This window comes from Mustela lutreola, chromosome 9, assembly GCF_030435805.1.
Source record: "Mustela lutreola isolate mMusLut2 chromosome 9, mMusLut2.pri, whole genome shotgun sequence".
Taxonomy (NCBI): domain Eukaryota; kingdom Metazoa; phylum Chordata; class Mammalia; order Carnivora; family Mustelidae; genus Mustela; species Mustela lutreola.
This window is the reverse complement of record NC_081298.1, coordinates 52,191,103-52,206,605: the sequence shown is the minus strand read 5'-3', so window position 1 is coordinate 52,206,605 and position 15,503 is coordinate 52,191,103. Positions and strand designations below refer to the sequence as shown.

General features: G+C 46.3%; 1 long non-coding RNA gene across 1 annotated transcript; it reads right to left on the bottom strand.

Annotated features, from left to right (window-relative positions):
• Positions 1-6,256: 6,256 nt before the first annotated feature.
• LOC131808271 (uncharacterized) lies at positions 6,257-14,658 on the bottom strand. The gene is made up of 3 exons (XR_009344761.1): positions 12,270-14,658; positions 9,857-10,042; positions 6,257-8,032 (listed from the first exon to the last, which is right to left on the bottom strand). It is a non-coding gene; the product is annotated as an uncharacterized LOC131808271 (long non-coding RNA).
• Between the last annotated feature and the right edge of the window lie 845 nt (positions 14,659-15,503).

The window sequence follows — 15,503 nt, the reverse complement described above, 5'->3', positions numbered from 1 at the left end:
CATAATGCTTAGCACATGGATATGTGTGTGCACACACATGCACATGCTTGACACTCAAAAAATTGTTCCCTGATATTAACTTTATCAGTGCACTTTGCATCCACCACCAATTGGCTGTTTTGTCACAAACTGATTAAAGCAGAACTGTCAAGTGAGGACCTTCAAAGCCAAAGCATTGAGTGCTTTGAAAAACCAGCACCTCGGAGGATTTGTCTTAGCATCTGTGATTAGAAGGCAGCAAAAAGAGACCTTGGGGACACAGTTCACCCCTTCCTGAAGCAGCCATTCAGAACTTTCTCCGAAGGCCTAATGCCTAATCTTCCAAAGACCAGCAAGAACAAGCTTATGGTCTGTTAAAATCAGATTTTTAAAAGATTTTTATTTATTTATTTGAGAGAGAGAGAGAGTGAGAGAGAGAGAGCATGAGAGGGGAGAAGGTCAGAGGGAGAAGCGGACTCCCCATGAAGCTGGGAGCCTGATGCAGTCCTTGATCCTGGGACTCCAGAATCAAAATCAGATTGATTGACTCAGTAAAGTCAGGGAGGCCATTCCTCAGGAGTCACAGAATGCTGGTTGCCATGAGGGAGGAGTCTTTTACAAAGTCTGGGCTCTCACAGAAGGAGTCTGAGGCACGTGTATGGAAAGCAGAGGTCAGTTCTGGAATAGAAGCTCTTTCTGAGGGGAAATGAGTAGAAGCAGGGATTATCCAGGACTTGGGCTCTGCCTTATTCAGTTCAAGTTGCTGCAACAAATGATGACAGACTGGGTGGCTGAAACAGCAAAACATGTACTATTCCTTGCAGTTCTAGAGACTGAGAAGTCCAAAAGCAAGATCCTGGGAGATCTGATATCTAGCAAGAGACTGCTTCATTATCTATAGATGCCCATATTTCTGTTGTAGCCTTGCATGGATGACAGCTGGCAGAACAATCTCTCAGGTCTTTTCTCAGAAGTGCTTTTATCTCATGCACAAGTGTTCCAATCTCATGACCTCATCACCTCTCAAAACCCATATCTCCTGATGGCACTCCTTGAGGGTCAGGGCTTCAAAAGCTGAATCGGGACAAGACACACACATTCAGTCCATTAGCAAGTGTTGTCATGAGGACAGCATAGCTTATCAACTAGGTATCCCCAGGAATCCATGGGACTAGCAAAGCAGAATCTGGGGGCGTCACTGGTAGGAAAACAGGAGTTCCCCAAGAGACAGTCTCATAGCATTTTACAGAGACAGCATGACCCTTGAGAAACAATAGTTTCCGTGACCCATACACCAGCCTTTATCTATGCCTGTCCTCCCTGCTGGATTCACAGCAAGCCTACTTCTTTCTTTTCCAGTACAAATGGATTTCCACTCTCTGAATCCTGATGAATTTTTGCTCTTTTGCAGTTAGTAGGTTGTCCCTCAGGATTCTGCATGTCTGGATTTGCAATCGTGGAAACTGCCAAAGGTCTAGGGACCTGCGTGGCAGAACCCGGCCTCTACCACTATTGCCCAAGGTAGGGACTCTGGTCCCTTGAGCGTCCTGTGCGGCTGTCAAAGGTCTGTGTGCATTGGCTTATTGTTTATTTTTTTAAATGTAATTGCTTATACGTGTGTTTGATCACACTATTTCTGTGGAAATAGTGGCCAAGCTACACCTAGAAGTCACTGAAGAAAGTTCTAAGAACTCCCGGTTGGTATGTGGCTAGAGAGAGAGAGAGAGAGAAAGAGAGAAAAGAAATCTGCCTCTCTGCATTTTGCAAGTCCCTGGGCAAAATCTGTTGGCTGTGCACTCGTCACACGGAGATTCCATGCAGGGAGGCCCTCCTGAGCCTCATCTCCCTGAGTTCCTCCTCCAGGAGCAATCCCTAGTTTGAGACCAGGGTTAGGGAAAGAAGAGCAGCAAAGCAGGGTCCAGAAGGAAGGACTGCCACAGACCATGGAGCACCAGACGGCCAGGCTGGTACCTTCTCCCTGTTGGGGTACAAATGGGCTCAGCTCAGCATGTACAGGGGTGCCCTTGGCCCCTCTGGTTGGCTTTGCAGTGCCCCAAACTCGGAAGAAAAAAGGCTCAGGTGACTTATATTTGACTGGGAAGGAGCTGACAGCAATGGAAATAAACAAGTAGGGAATGATGTTGGAAAGTTGGAGGGTCTGTCCTTTATATCTCAGCTTTCTCTCCTATCTTCCCTTGCTATGTAGTGTGTTCTCAAAGAAGAATTTTGCATGATATTGCTGTTCACTGATTTATTCCTGAGCTGTGTCTTTTCTGCTGTTCAGCTCATCTGGTGAAATCTTTTACTGTAAAAAGTATCTTGCCCTTGCAAGGGCAAGGGCAAGACCTGAGAAATCCCAGAGATTTCAGCTTGCCACTGGCTATTTGGAATGCTGGAAAGGATTCAGAGTAGGGGAAATCGTCTTGGACATCTGAGACCACCCCCACATTCAGCGGTCCCCTGGACACAAAACCAGACCTTGATACTGATCCTGAACCATGCTCTCAACACAGACCCCTGGGATCCTCACCACAGTGCTTTCAGATCAGTGAAGCCATGCCCATAGGTACAAACTCTTAAGCCTAGATTCTGTCCTGAGAGGTCTGTCCCCAACGGCCTGGCTCCAAAGCCGCAGAGATTGGGGACAGTGAGGAACACCATAGGACTCACCCTGCCACCCTGAAAGGAACCATGCCATTTGGAACTCCAGAAAGGATTCAGAGGAACTGAAATCTGCATTCCTACCTCTGGACACCCCCATATTCAGCAGGCCCCTGGATGCAAACCTGGAGCTGGACACTCACCCTGAACAAATCCCTCGACTTTCCCCTCCCCCAGAAAGATGGACAGAGTGCTGGCAGATCGGGCCTGCCATGTGGTGGGTCCTAACCATAACCTTTGGTTTGGTTCTCAGGATTCTGACCCCAAAGGCCTTGCAGTAGGTGCCCTACAATTTGGGGACACCTGGGCAATCCCAGAGGACTCAGCCTGTCGCCCAGAAGGAAACTGTGCCACTTGGAACTCCGGAAAGGATTCAGAGGAGCAGAAATCTGCATGCCCAGCTGAGGACACACCCACACAGAGCTGACTCCTGGACACAAAGCCAGAGCCAGACACTCACCCTCACCTACACTGTCAACTCAGCCACCCAGACAGCTCTCCATGGGGTCTTCAGGTCAGTCCTGCCATGTCCCTGGTCCCTAACACTAACCCTTGGATGGGTTCTGTAATGATCTCCTCATTTCTGGTTATGTGGTGGTTCTGCAGGACATTGTCCTGGTGTGGGATCAAACACACTGAAGCATCCCATGTGAAGTGGCAAACGTGGTAAGGAAATGACGGCTGGGGAATCTGAGTGTAGAGACAGCACGTATTTGTGCTGCTATAACAAGCTGACTGCACTTTGAAATCACCGCAGAGGAAATGACTCTTCCAAACATCCATGTCAGCACGTCGACACGGAAGCAGGGAGAACATCAGACTTTGGGATGGAGGCCAAGCCCTCCCAGATCCAGGTCACCCAACATGGAGAGGACACATGTTAGCAAGAGACTCGTGGGAGGATTAAATCATGGGCCCCTGTATCTCTCAGGTGCAATAGAAACAGTGGATATGGAATTTCAGTTTTCCCCAACGTTCCACCACAAGCTGGTTAGAACTGTGCAAAAGCAGGAAGGGAGGCCCCAGTAAAGTGGACTGGGGATGCCAGAAGGGGAGGCTGGAAGGGGGCGCCTGGTGCTCAGTGCCCATTACAGACCCCACATTGCAATCCCCCACAGGAGAGACTCACCAATTTTAGGGCCCACAGGGGAAGCCGGAGGTTCATCTCCTGACTTTTTGTAGGAGAGAGAATTCTCCATCACCCTGCCTTTCTCCAGGGGACTTTCCTTCAAGCACCCTTCCCAACTTCTTCCTCCTCCATGAAATAATGTTCTTCTCCTTTGTTTCTCACACTTGCCTGTGATGGGACCGTAGCTTGCTCAGCCCAGACTGCCATTCTCTGCTCTTCCCAAATAAACCCATGCTGCTGGTCAAATAACTGGCAGATGGAGTTTGAGGCAAATCGAACTAATAAATTCAAGAACTTCCAAGGAACAAAATCAATATGCACAAATCAGTGGCACTCCTACGTGCTCGGAAGGAACCATCAGAAAGAGACTATGGAAAACGATCTCATTTACACCTGCATCCAAGACAGTAAGATACCCGGGAGGCCCCTGAACCAAGAAGGTGACAGACTTGTCCTCTGACAGCCCTGCAACAATGACGACAGACAAGGAGGGGGACACACGGAGATGGGGAGGCACTGTGCTCAGGGAAGAACCCACACTGGGAAAATACCTACTCTCCCCAAAACCGTCTACAGAGTCCTCACTCTGGCTCCTGAATTTCGGGACTCGGCACAAGCCTGGAGTGGGTGTGGACACGGGAAGGACCCCGCAGGGCTGAGGTGGGGGAGCACAAGCAGCGAAGCAGGCGGACGCTCCCTGACTGCAGACCATCTGAGGAGCCCCAGGAACCGAATCCGCGAGCACAGAAATACAGACGAGGACCGAGGAGCACCTGAGCCCAGAAAGGGGGGACCCCACAGCCCCGCACACAGCACAGCAGGAGGCCACGTCTTCTCACACAAAACGACGGAAGCCCCAGTGTCTACACAGGGCGCCCTTCCTCTGTGGGGTCCTGAGACCACAAACCCCTTGACAGTCCACTCAGTCGGCTTCTCCTCACCTCCTCCAGCGTCTGGTCCTTAGGAGGTTGGACTGCTGCCAGTGTGGGCGCATCCTACACAATGGGTCCGGTCAGTGTGGCTGCAGAGCCACACCCTCATCAGCTTGTCCTGTCAGGGTGGGAGGCACCCTACATTCTCCAGAAGTCTCCACAGTGGGTCCTGAAGAGGCGGGCCTCCGGTCCCAGCTGTGGCTGAGCTGCCTGGGCTCAGGGCGGGAGCTGCGGTCTGGCGCCCTCTGCAGGCGGTGGAAGGCAGTGCAGGACTGTTTGAGCTCACCCTTCAGTGGAAGGTCCTGCTCCCTCCTGGGGTCCAGCTGATGCCATTTCATTCCGGAAATTCAAGCTGCATGGAGCCCAATACCCCCCAACATCCCCCCAAACAGCTAAGGAACAATGAATAGGAAACAATGTGGAATTACAACAGTCCTTGACACAAACAGTGGCACTGAACATGGCCCTGATGCAGACCCACACTGTGACCTCAATTTGGTCTCAAGCCTGGACCCTACCCTAATCCAAGACCCTAACCCTAGCCTCCAACCCAAACAATGTTCACAAGAATCAAAAGGTAGAAACTGCACATATCCATCAATGGCAAGTGCATAAGCAAAGTGTGGTGAAGGGTATGAATTTGGGTTCAGGTTCAGGTTTTAGTCAGAATTGTAGATCAGGCTTTGGATTTAGTGTTAGGGTGAGGATTTAGAGTGAAGGACAAGGGAACAGAGTTATAGTTTAGGGCTTTAAGTATATGATTTAGGCTTTAAGACTCAGGGGTATGGGATAAAGTTCAAGGTCAATTTGGGGTTTGGCTTCATGCTCAGATTTGGGTTCAGGGTTCATGACTTGGAGGTCTGGTTTAGGGTTTGGGTTCGTGGTTCAGGGCTTGGATCCAGGGCTCAGGTACAGGCTTTGGGTTCCATTTCAGGTTTGGGATTCAGGGTTCTAGTTTGGGCTTTAAGGTCAGCTTAGGTTTCAGCGTTGTAAGGGGTTAAGGTTAGGTTTAGGGATGACACATTTTCTTCGGTTGTCATCATGGACAAAAAAAATTCTATCTGAAGTTTCTAAGTCAGAAATATATTTCATCTGGGGGCGCCTGGGTGGCTCCGCGTGTTAAGCCTCTGCCTTGGGCTCAGGTCATGATCTCAGGGTCCTGGGATCCAGCCCTTCATCAGGCTCTCTGCTTGGCGGGGAGCCTGCTTCCCCATCTTTCTCTCTGCCTTCCTCTCTGCCTACTTGTGATCTCTGTCTGTCAAATAAATAGAATTAGTAAAAGCTATTATATGATCTTTTACAAACCATTTCCTATCTTTGCATTCTCATGTGCCTAGACAGACACGGATTATTTAAAACCCTGAAGAGAGTGCTCTTGCATTTAAATTGCCTGTAACCTTCGTGTAATAGATTTATGATTGATGATAGATGTAGTTAAAATATAACTACTTAAAATATTTACTCTCAGTAAACGATTTCAACCTATGCTCATTTAAGTAACTTGGTGTGAAAGACCCGCGGATCCCCTTACCCAAGAATCCAACACTGCCACTGGATGCAAACAGCAAGAGGTTTATTGTCACACAGGTACCGGCGGGTGGTCGGCAGCTCCAGCTAACGGAGCACACCAGGCTGGGGTAGTGCAGGATTTTTATAGACAGGTACAAACAAGTTTCGGGTGGGGCTGAGCTGATTGGTTGACAGTTTGAACAGGCATACTTGGCGTCAGTGAATTGAGTCAGGGGACAGCGCGCGAAAGCAGACAAAGCAATCTTACAGAAGCAGAACTGGCCGATTAGCCCACGCATGCGAATGAAAGCACTATCAGGATATTGAAGGCCTGGTTACTATCAAGCCAAGGCCACATTCCCTCTAATGAGGCACTAACATAAAGACAATTGGGAGTCTCCTGGTGGAATGTTACATTCCTGCTATCAAATGTCCTTGTTAGTGAGATTTAGGTCTTAAAAGAAATTTAACTTTATTTACTTTTCCTTCTACCTCCATCTCCTTCGGTTTTTTATGGAGGGGAGGGTGACGTTAGGGCTTGAGAAACTGAGTTATGTGTCTTTGGAAATTGAGCTATTGATAAGGCTACTTCTTTGTTGTAAATCTCAAGGACATTTGTAAACCAAGAGAGACTCCTGCCTTGCAGGACTGTGATCTCTGCAAGATAACCATTTGCTCTTCTTGTAGGGCAGTCAGGGGTGCCTGTGAAATGTCACACATGTTACCAAGGGGAGTGGGTGAAGGGGGGGGGTGCAAGGCGCCAGCTTTCGCTTTGTCCTCAGCCAGCCTCCCGCTCCTTAGAGTTGAGGGTTTAAGCAATTTTTCATTTCTTAGCAAAGCATTAGAAGCATTATTATACAGAAGCCAGAAACAGCCGGGTTAAACACAGATTTTCGCTATTCGTTATCCTGTTATGCTGCTTGCTGACTCCCTTATCTATCGTCAGCTAGCTACAGTTTCTCAGTTAGCATAAGCTGGTCATAAAAAGAATGTTAAAACTTATAGGCTATAGTATAATTCTGACCTGGGGTCCTTCATTCCCCCCTTTTTCTTTAACATGGATATAATCTTATATCCATCTGTTTTGTTCTTCAATTGAGTCCTTTTGGGACTCTACTTGTTTAAGTAGTTGGTATTGCTGAGTCAAGACCATAGTCTGAACAACAGACAGGCGATCTTTAATGAATTGTACTAACCTGTTTAAGACACAAGGACCAAAAGTTAGAGTTAATAACAGAATGATGAGAGGGCCCCTTATAGATGACAACAAAGTAGTAAGCCAAGGCGATCTGTTGAACCAGTTTTCGAACTATCCCTGCTGGGACTGAAAATCCCTTTTTCTTTGAGCAAGTCTTTCTCTGAGTTTATCCATAGTTTCTCTGACTACTCCAGTTTGATCTGCATAAAAGCAACATTCTTTTTTAAGGCGGTCAGGGGTGCCTGTGCCTGTGGAATGTCACATATATTACCAAGGGGAGTGGGTGGAGAGGGAGTGCAAGGCATCAGCCCCTTCTCCATCCTCAGCCAGCCTCCTGCTTCCTCATCATTTCCCCCTGAACAATTTTGACTCTTAAATCTTTAAGGTGGTTGAAGGTGGAAGGTCTCATCTTCTGTAACTTCTTCCTGCTGAATAGGGGCGTAGAGCTGTCCCTACCTACTGGGGTCAATATTGATCAGTGGAGGAATGTATAGGGGAGTTACGAAAGGCGGAGGCAGCCGAATCCAGCGCTGACAGTGAAGGAGTGTCTTTGCGCGTGGTAAGGATCATCTGTCGTGGTGAAGTCATTGCAGCAATGGAGTCTCGGCGCCAAGTAGAGAAACACTGAACAGAGCAACATATTAAGGTTAATGAGGTGATAAAAATGAGAAGCCCGAGAAGGAGATTTGGCCAGAGTCCTCCTTCAAACCAGGAACTTAACCAATCACTGAAAGAGAGAGAGAGAGACCTTGTAGAGCCTTAATCTGGGCATTCATATCCTTTATTAGTCCTGTGAAATTTTTGTGATAGTCTGGGATGTACACACAACATTCTGTCTTGATAATTGCACATGTGCCATCCTGGGCTGCTGTCAGTACATCTAAGGCCATCCTATTTTGTAGGACTGCCTTGCATATCTGTGACACTTCGGTATTAAGCTGGGAGATGCCATTTAGTGAATCATTGAGTGCCTTTGTAGTATATTTATTAAGGGCTTCTACATGCCACATGACATAATGTGCCCATGAATTCAGGCAAATCCTAAAGTACAGCGTCCTATCCACCCTGGAGGAAGCCAGGGCCACAGGTTGGTTCCACATATCCAGTGGGTTCCGTTTGGAGCTGGCCATCTAATGCCAGGTCACCTTACCCAATCAGTAGCAAACCAGTCAGTAGCCTGGAGTACTATTACTTGGGAACACATTTCTAGTGAGCCATCCTAGACATCGTGTGTTATTTGCCCGAGTACCAATCGTATGATTCCTTTGTTCCCAGCATAAAACTGCCTTCTGACTGAGCTGTCCAATCGTGGGTGTAAGCCACAGATATGTATCTCAGATTTGATATATGCCATCTTCAGTATAGCGATAAGGAGGGTTTTGTAACTTAGGCCCATATTTGATTGGGGAGTTATGGCTTGATAGCATCCCCTTTCCTTCCAAATAGCTCCCTGGGCATATTTGGAGTCAGTATAAATGTTAATTCTTAGGCTTTGACAATTTGGCTACTAAGACAAATCTGGATCTGATGTGACATCATTACAGTCAGGGACTGTCCCATAGTGAGCTTTGAGGCTCCTTTTATGAGGGCTGTTTTATGCTTAGCTAAAGCATCTGTTTGCAATCGCACCTCAACAGAGGTGGCCTCTAGGATAAATATGACTAAGGGATGAAACCAATAAGACGACCTCTGAGTGGTCCAACCTTAACAATATCCTGATTACAGAGGATCATTGTCAAGTGGGAGAAAACTTGTCAAGAGATAAGGAGAGTTCCCCATGCATCATCCAATCCAATCATAAAGAAAGTGGGGTCATCCATTGTCTCCACAAGTCCATAGTTAATCCTATGGAGTGCAATAGGCTGGCTTTTAGGCAATTTCATTATCCCAGCCACACATAAGGTGTTAGTTAAGTTATACAATTGTAGGGGAATCAATCCCATTTTTCAGTTGTTTAATCATGTGCCGTGGGGTCTGCGAATATCCCCACAAAACAGTAAGATCAACTAAAGAAGCTATTGTACAACTTCTCTGAAGTTTACCTCAAATTGTTTAGCTTAGGTAAACATTTAAAGACAATCAAATCTAGAATTTAACATCCATAAAGGTGTGTTACTAAAACAATTTTTTTTCTCTAAAATAACCCTCATTTACAGAGATAGCCAAATCAGGACTAATTCACTTGTGAAACAAGTCCAGTTTTAACAAACTTGGCCCATTATTTACATAAGCTCAGCAAGAACAGTTGAGTGTGATCATATAGATCTTTTAGAATCTGCTTTGCTGGAACTTCTTATAAGGAATCTCTAGGTTGAACTTTTAGTAGCCTCTCCGGGCCAGAAGCCAAGCTCTGTACTTGCCATCAGGCATGCCTGCAATACCTGTTGATTTGTGCGAGTTCCTCTTCTGAGTGTCTGCACCTACCAAGGAGTGACACCCTTTACTCACCTGGTGAGGCTGCTGGGAACTCTGTAAGCAAGGTATCAGGCCAACAGTCAGTCCCAAGGGGCTTTATGGCTCCAGGTTTCATAAAGTCAACCTTAGTTCCTTTAAACTGTCTGGTCATATCTGAGTCTTTTCAAATATGACATCCCAGTCAAAGCCTTGGTAAAATAACCAGTTCTCAATGGTGTCCTGTTAAAGGAGAACAGATTCTTATTGAACTTATGCAAATGACTGATTGCCATGGAAGAAAGAATACTTACTGAGACCTTTTGGTTTCAGAGGGTTCAGATAGAGAGAAAAGCTTGAATGCTTTGAGCACTTTTACAAATGAGCACTTTTACATCTCTATAAGCTACAGATAACTAGGAGGGAGTATCCCTAGTCTGGAAGAGCAAACATTAAAGAGAACCAACAAAGTTTAAAGTTAAGATAAAGCATTAAGAGACACAACACTATAATCTTTTAGTTCATTTAGTCCCATGTTACTAATTCTGGTGAATTCGGCTTTAGTCAGTTCTGGAAATTCTTACCCATTTCAGTTTTGGGATTTTCAAGCATATCAAATATCTGTATTTGTCCTGAAAGTCCTTTATAGGAATATCCTTGAAGATAAAACTCATTTTACCAGAGAATTAAAACAATTATAAATGACAAAAACTCAGAATGGATATGGTTAGAGCTAAAGAGACACAGGAGTTTACAATTTAGCTGCAAGAAAATCAGGTTACAATTTCTGTGACATATAACATTCCCATAATTACAATATCAAGCGATGATCTCTCAAAACATTAAAACTTTAGGAAATGCATAGAATCTCTAGAATAGTTATAGCATTTTCCCAAATGTAACCCAAGGTTTATCATTGGTTTAAATCTTGTCAACAATTGCTAAAACCTTAGAAAGTTTAAAAACACATGCCTAAATATAATTAGGGATGTTAAACACCTGATAAAACAAAACATAGGAACTGAATTTTTCAGGCAGGCAAAGAGAAAACCATTTACACTTTTTAACAGATCAATTAGCTAAGAAAACTTTGCCCCTTTTAAACAGAAAGAAAACCAGTTTTTTATACCAGTGTCTTTCCCTTTTTTTAATTTTATTTCTAAGTGTGCAGTCTTAAGATAGGAGTTTTCTGGGTTTCCCTCCTATCATGAATGATGTCGCAGACAAGGGAGGGGGGGGATCTTTCCCCTGCTGTCCTGTTTGCATCCCTCACGGGAATTTAGGAGCGTCTTAGCTAAGGCTTGTCCGCATAAACCCCGGACCAGGCTACTCCGTGGAGTAGATGACCGTTATGCCATATGACGTCCCGCGAGACTCAAGGTGCAGCCCCCTCAGACTCCATAGCCAAAGTGGTGGAGCCATACAGACACATTCACACAGTCAGGCACTCTTCAGATTCAAACAGGTTGGATACCCTCCCCTTTTGGGCATCTCAGGCTAATGGGAGGTGATCAGTCTCCCCTTTCACTCTTTACAGATTAGAGTGAGTTTCTATGGTTACAGGCAAAGGAGGATGGTAACAGGGTGTTTTCGCAGTCCCTCAAGGTTGGGCTGCTTCCTTAATCTCTCAAGGCCAAATGGCCCTTCTACTTGGAAGTATAATCTATGTGGAGGCAGGTCAGGAGAGTGCTAAATCACCTTGGAGGCTGTTTTTCTTTCTTTTTTAGTCTGTCCTGACCATATCTAAAATTTCTTTTGTGAAGATTTCCGTTCACAAACCTTCTACAACTTTCCTTTGCATTCAGGTTTTGTCCCAAGCCATTTCCTTCCAAACAACCATCTCATTTAGGACAAAATTACCTTCCTTAAATTTTTCTTACATATCTCCTACTTTCCTACATACAGAGTTTCCTTTTATTTCCATCAGTCTTAGTTACACTAAGCAGAACCTTGTATTCTTAGAAACACCTTTAGTTATTAACCAATTGTGAACTGTTACAACAGAATTCTTCAGGTGACAAATTTATGAATCAGTTAAGTGGCAAACAAGTTTACCAACAGATTTAAATACTCTTAGTTTCTTTGCAGTAAGAAGTCAAAAGCACAAACCTACATTCAGTAATTAATGACAGCATTTTATCCTGTTTGGTTAAGACCTAGATGTCCACAATTTAATTCCATTTGTCATCCAAGCAAAACTTTAAAACTTTCAGGTTACCAAAGACTTTGAAAGCTATTTCAGCAATTACCCATTAGAACTTTGAGACAAACAATTAACCATCAGTTTAGTTATTTTTTTGCTAACAAATTTTAATAAATAACATGAGCTTATTTGACCTTCAGTAAACTTCGAAGTTTCACATTTACTGCTGATAACTTAAAAGACAGGTCTTAATTAAACCAACAAACTCAACTTAGTTCCAACTCTGATTTACGTTCCACCTGGACCCACTCCACTTTGAATGTTTACCTGAGACGTGCGTGGGAAGATCTGGAGTGGGGGTGTTCTTCTTGCTCCTTGACAGTGAAGAGAGAAGGAGCCATGGTGCATGATCTAGAGGCTAGTCATGCAGGCTGCACGCACGCTGGTGCACAGAAACAGGAGAAGGGGGAAACAGAAGAAACAAAGTGCTGCCAGGAGGCAGAGAAAGGATTCCCGGTTTTGGAGCTCCTAAGCCCCAACATAGGAGCAGACAACATGCTTTCCCACCAGCAAGGGGGGAGGGGTAAAGCAGTCTAAGTCAGGCCAGAGAACACAGGGAAACTTCCCCGAAACAAAGAGAGTTTCGGCAGCTGCTTGGGAATATTCCTTATAGTCTCTGTCTCGAGTTAGACCAACCCCAGTTGGCTCCAGTAATAGCCATTAACACGGGAAGTGAATGAGGGAGAAGCCCCATTTTAGAATCAAAGAAAACACCAAGGACAACGAGTAGAACACACAAAACAATTAACAAAAAGGTCGCTGCGCGGTTTCGGTATACTACCGAAAGAATGGTTTCCACCAGCCCAGGGAGCCTCGAGATCTCCCTGCGGTGGACAGACTCCGTCCAGAGCCGAGGCACCTCTGGAACGGACAGACGGATATAACCCTCGGACAGATGAGGGGCCCCAAAAAATTGGGCCCCTCGACACCCTGGAGCGTCCCCCAGGGTTGGCAGGGGAGAAGTCCGAGCTCGTCAGCTCCTTCTCAAGCTGCCTACAGAATACAGACCAACAACGCACGCTGTTGTACAATCCTATGCTACCGAAGCATAGGCAAAACAGAGGCCTACAAACGAGAACACGAGACTGGATACAAACAAGAACATGAGACAGGAGACAAGAATACTGGCCAGCTTACCTCCCGGTGGGAGTCAGTTGGATCCGTGGGCAGGAGTCCGATGATCTCGGTGGGACCTCCAAATGAAAGACCCGCGGATCCCCTTACCCAAGAATCCAACACTGCCACTGGATGCAAACAGCAAGAGGTTTATTGTCACACAGGTACCGGCGGGTGGTCGGCAGCTCCAGCTAACCGAGCACACCCGGCTGGGGTAGTGCAGGATTTTTATAGACAGGTACAAACAAGTTTCGGGTGGGGCTGAGCTGATTGGTTGACAGTTTGAACAGGCATACTTGGCGTCAGTGAATTGGGTCAGGGGACAGCGCGCGAAAGCAGACAAAGCAATCTTACAGAAGCAGAACTGGCCGATTAGCCCACGCATGCGAATGAAAGCACTATCAGGATATTGAAGGCCTGGTTACTATCAAGCCAAGGCCACATTCCCTCTAATGAGGCACTAACATAAAGACAATTGGGAGTCTCCTGGTGGAATGTTACATTCCTGCTATCAAATGTCCTTGTTAGTGAGATTTAGGTCTTAAAAGAAATTTAACTTTATTTACTTTTCCTTCTACCTCCATCTCCTTCGGTTTTTTATGGAGGGGAGGGTGACGTTAGGGCTTGAGAAACTGAGTTATGTGTCTTTGGAAATTGAGCTATTGATAAGGCTACTTCTTTGTTGTAAATCTCAAGGACATTTGTAAACCAAGAGAGACTCCTGCCTTGCAGGACTGTGATCTCTGCAAGATAACCATTTGCTCTTCTTGTAGGGCAGTCAGGGGTGCCTGTGAAATGTCACACATGTTACCAAGGGGAGTGGGTGAAGGGGGGGGGTGCAAGGCGCCAGCTTTCGCTTTGTCCTCAGCCAGCCTCCCGCTCCTTAGAGTTGAGGGTTTAAGCAATTTTTCATTTCTTAGCAAAGCATTAGAAGCATTATTATACAGAAGCCAGAAACAGCCGGGTTAAACACAGATTTTCGCTATTCGTTATCCTGTTATGCTGCTTGCTGACTCCCTTATCTATCGTCAGCTAGCTACAGTTTCTCAGTTAGCATAAGCTGGTCATAAAAAGAATGTTAAAACTTATAGGCTATAGTATAATTCTGACCTGGGGTCCTTCATTCCCCCCTTTTTCTTTAACATGGATATAATCTTATATCCATCTGTTTTGTTCTTCAATTGAGTCCTTTTGGGACTCTACTTGTTTAAGTAGTTGGTATTGCTGAGTCAAGACCATAGTCTGAACAACAGACAGGCGATCTTTAATGAATTGTACTAACCTGTTTAAGACACAAGGACCAAAAGTTAGAGTTAATAACAGAATGATGAGAGGGCCCCTTATAGATGACAACAAAGTAGTAAGCCAAGGCGATCTGTTGAACCAGTTTTCGAACTATCCCTGCTGGGACTGAAAATCCCTTTTTCTTTGAGCAAGTCTTTCTCTGAGTTTATCCATAGTTTCTCTGACTACTCCAGTTTGATCTGCATAAAAGCAACATTCTTTTTTAAGGCGGTCAGGGGTGCCTGTGCCTGTGGAATGTCACATATTACCAAGGGGAGTGGGTGGAGAGGGAGTGCAAGGCATCAGCCCCTTCTCCATCCTCAGCCAGCCTCCTGCTTCCTCATCAGGTGCATAATCCCTTTTCTATTAAACCATAGTGCAAGGACCAATGCCGCGTTTCCTAGAGAACCCCAAGCTATTTTTCTAGAATGGCCGTATGCCTATATATCAGGCGACCTGTTTTCACTCCCTTTGTGGAGCACCTACCCTGGAGGTCATGTAATAAACAATGACCAAAGAAACAAACAAAAAACCCAAACATCCAGGTCGAAGTGCCATCCCTGCCTGGAGAAGAGGAGACTGCTCAGACAGATCTGGGGCAGGCATTTCAGCCCAGGCCTGTGCTGGGGAAGCTGGTTCATGGCTTTGGGAGCAATCTGGAAGCCAGCAAACTGACCCAAGAGTGCAGCCCGCATTTAGGACTGATGATCTTTTTACAGCCAGGCCAGGCAAGGACACCCGCTCAGGGAGCCAGGCTGCCCAGAGCTGGCGCTGGCAATGCTCACAGCCTGCCTGGGCTTCGCCCCGCACCCTAGCCAGGGCCCGGGCCTCAGGAGGGTGGGGTCCGGGCGGCGCAGAGAAGGGGCTTTGCTAATTTCCAAAGCAGGAAGTGAGCTCACGGAGGACTCAGGAGGGAGGGGGGCGAAGGCGGGGGCGGGGCGGGAGTGGCCTGGAGAAGGGGCTTTGCTAATTCCCGAGGCGGGAAGTGAGCTCTTGGAGGATGCAGAGGAGAGTCTGGGAGGAGGTGGAGGGGCTGGCGGAGGAGGGGCGGGCAGCGCCAGGGTGCTGTGCTGAGGCCCAGTCGGGACTGCAGGACCCACA